Below are 3,203 nucleotides of genomic sequence, written 5' to 3'. Positions count from 1 at the left end.
AGGGGCATATGGGCATGGAGGCAGGCAGGTAGCAACATGTGCTGTCAGGAAATGTGAACGTTCTCCTCCTTCCTGGTGATGTCTCAGTAAATTAGGAAGCAGCGTCAAGGTGGAGGGAGGTGCTGAGGTTGGAGAGAGAGAGGGGAAATCATGAGATAGTGAGTGAGTGGCCGGGGAGAGGTAGACACATAGACCCAATCCCTTGAGGTTACTGGATATTAAACTGAAATGAGATGCGTCGCTGTGGCCGCGTGTCTTGCTCTGGCTGTATTTTACCGAGTGGGTCTTACGGGCAGTGTTAAGGCAGTGGGCTCTGAGCCAGGAAGCAAGGGTCTGACATGTGCTTTAGGAAGGTGTCGCCCTGGCCGTTGTGTGCAGGGTGGATGGGAGGGGGCAAGTGTTTTGGGCAGAGTCAAGGGGGAAATCTAGAGCAGGGGCAAGGAAGGGGTGGGGATTCTGGGCCAGGGCAGAGATGGTGGGAAAGGTGGAAATTACTTGGGAGGCATTTGGAAGGCGGAATGTAAAGAGTGCAGAGCCTGTCAGGCTGGGGAGCAGGGAGATGTGTAGGTGACACCCAGTTCTCTGGCCCAGGTCCCAGTTGGGGACATAGGGTCAGATAGGACATGGTGAGTATGAAGTGTTCAGTAGGTGACATTCATTGAGTTTTGTACCCTCCCCTCCCCTCCCCCAAAAAGAGATATTGAAATCCTACCCCTCAGTACTTCAGAATGTAATCTTATTTGGAAATAGATAGATTATTGGAGACGTAATTCGTTTAAATGATGGCATACTGGAGTCCTTATAAGAAGAGGAGAGAGACGCAGAGGAAAGACCGAGATCAGAGTGATGCTGCCAGAAGCCAGGGAAGGCCCGGGGCTGCCAGAAGCTGGAAGAGGTGAGGAAGGACCCTCCCCTAGAGTCTTCGGGGGCGGGGGTGGGGAGGGAGTGTGACCCGGCCAACAGCTTGATTTCAGATTTCTGGCCTCCAGAACTGTGAGAGTGTGCATTTCTATTAATTTTTTAAATCCTCATCCGAGGATATGTTTTTGTAGATCAGAGAGAGAGAGAGAGAGGAGAGAGAGAGAAGAGAGAGAAAGTGAAACATTGATCAGTTGCCTTCCACACATGGAACCCACAACCTAGGTATGTGCCTTAACCCACAACCTTTCGGTGACAGGATGACACTCTAACCAATCTAGCCACCCAGCCAGGGCCATTTCTGCTGTTTTAGGCACCCAGTTTGCTATGGGAGCCCTCAGAAAGGAATACGCTGGGCATCCGGCCAGGCATCCAGGGTGTTGTTGGTGCCAGGCAAGTGTGGGCTGAGGGACGATGTGGGTCTAAATCAGGCCTGGAGCCAGGGAGCCCCTGGCAGAGGTGAGGCCTAGACTTGTGTAGGTGTGGGGGTGTTGAACAGGATGCAGGAGGTCAAAGGGCAAGGCCCCTGGAATGGGGATGAATTAGGGAACATGTCCTAAGGCCTGTTTTCCTAACTAACTGTGGGTCCTGACCCATTAGTGGTCCAGAAAAACATTCAGTGGGTCGCAGACAAACAAACATGATACAGCAGAGTAGGAAGTTGTCGGAGTGCATTCTAAGTAGTAAGATAAGTATTGCTTTGAGGACCTTTTGCTTCAGTTGTGTATTTTCAGAGGGTTTTTTGTTTTTTTAATTTTTAATCTTTAATTTTTCACCTTTTTCCTTTGTTTTGCTTCCAAAAGAAAAGGAGAGCGTGGCTCTGCCCCTTGCACATCGTCCACAGCCCCTACGCAGGGGCAGGCAGTTTGGACCGCATTGCCGGCCAGCTGCCTGGGGGGACTGGGGCTCATGAGGGGTACACATGCAGCCCCTGGGGCCGGGGTGCCGCCTTATTGCCGAGGTTCTGTTCCTGGCTTGGCTCCCGGCGCGGCAGCTCTGCTAGGCGCGCTGGCTGGGCAGCTCCTGGGAGATGAAGCGGCGCAGGCGCTCCGGGTACTGGCTGTAGAGCTCAATGTCGTTGTGCCCGGCGCCCTCCACCCACAGTGGCTCCACGGCGTTGGGGCAGCGCTCATAGAGCGCCAGCCCGTGGGAGAAGTCGATCACCTCGTCCTCCGTGCCATGGATGATAAGCACCGGCGATGTGATCTTGGACACCTTCTTGATGTTGGGGAAAGCATCAAAGCAGAGGTCTTCCTGGTGTCTGGGAAGGCAACACGCATGCCCGAGGTGAGCGGGGAGTGCAGCACCACCCGGGGCGCACTCCTAGCGGGAGGCCGCGTCCACGGTGGGCGCTGTGCCGATGCTCTGGCCATACAGGACGATGCTCTCTGGGCTGATGCCGTACCTGGTGCGCAAGGCCTGCAGGCAGCATCAATGTTCGGCATAGAGGTTCTTCTCAGAGGGCCTGCCCGAGCTAACGCCATAGCCCGAGTAGTCATAGGAGAAGATATGTGTGTGCCCAGGCCAATGTAGAAGCTGCTCATCTGGCCCAGGTCTACTGCATTGCCACGTGAGAAGAGGACTGTGTACCTGGCTCCGGGCACACAGCGCACATACATGCAGGCAACGCGGTGGCCCCGGCTGCTCTTGGTCAGGAAGACCTCAATAGTGTCCAGCTCACGCTGGCTCTACTGGAAATCAGAGCGCTCCATCAGGTGGAGCTTCCAACGTCTGGGGGTGCCCGTGGAGGCCCGCAGGGTCCCCGAGGCCGTGGTCCCAGCCCCACCAGGCCTGGGCTCAGGCTCAGGCACCAGGGAGTGGATGGGCTCCGGCGGCAGGAAGGCGAGCTTGGCGGCAATGCGGCCAGGGCAGGGCGGGCAACAGAAGAGGCGGCAGAGCTCAGTCACCGACAGGCCGTTCATGGCGGGCCCCGGGCCCCAGGACAGGCCTCGCTCAGCAGCAGAGGGGAAGGGTCGCTCCGAGATGTGGGTGGGAGCGGGGAGGGCAACCCCCAGCCACTGCCCCAGACAAGAGCCCTGTTAGGAGGCAGCAGCCCAGCCCCATCTCGGTCCAAGCCGAGCCCTGGGGAGCCTTGCAGCCTCACGTCTCCATGTCCTGCACAGGGAAGCCTGCCGCGGCCCCGCACACCCCAGTCCCGGGCCACACTCCATGGCTCCTGGCCGCCCGCCTGTGCGCCCGTGGGTCCCTCGGCGCCGTGGCTCAGCCTCCTACTCCTTCCGAGCCGCCCCCGCCGCCGCTCACCCGTGGCGGAAGTCCATTTTCAG

The 3,203-nt window shown here is 57.7% G+C and overlaps 1 pseudogene; it reads right to left on the bottom strand.

Annotated features, from left to right (window-relative positions):
* Positions 1–1,917: 1,917 nt before the first annotated feature.
* Positions 1,918–2,982, bottom strand: LOC138999867 (alpha/beta hydrolase domain-containing protein 17A pseudogene; annotated as a pseudogene).
* Positions 2,983–3,203: the final 221 nt, after the last annotated feature.

This window comes from Myotis yumanensis, unplaced genomic scaffold (assembly GCF_028538775.1).
Source record: "Myotis yumanensis isolate MYYU_CA2020_CCGP unplaced genomic scaffold, mMyoYum1.0.hap1 SCAF_23, whole genome shotgun sequence".
Lineage (NCBI taxonomy): Eukaryota > Metazoa > Chordata > Mammalia > Chiroptera > Vespertilionidae > Myotis > Myotis yumanensis.
This window is presented reverse-complemented; position numbering and strand designations above follow the sequence as displayed.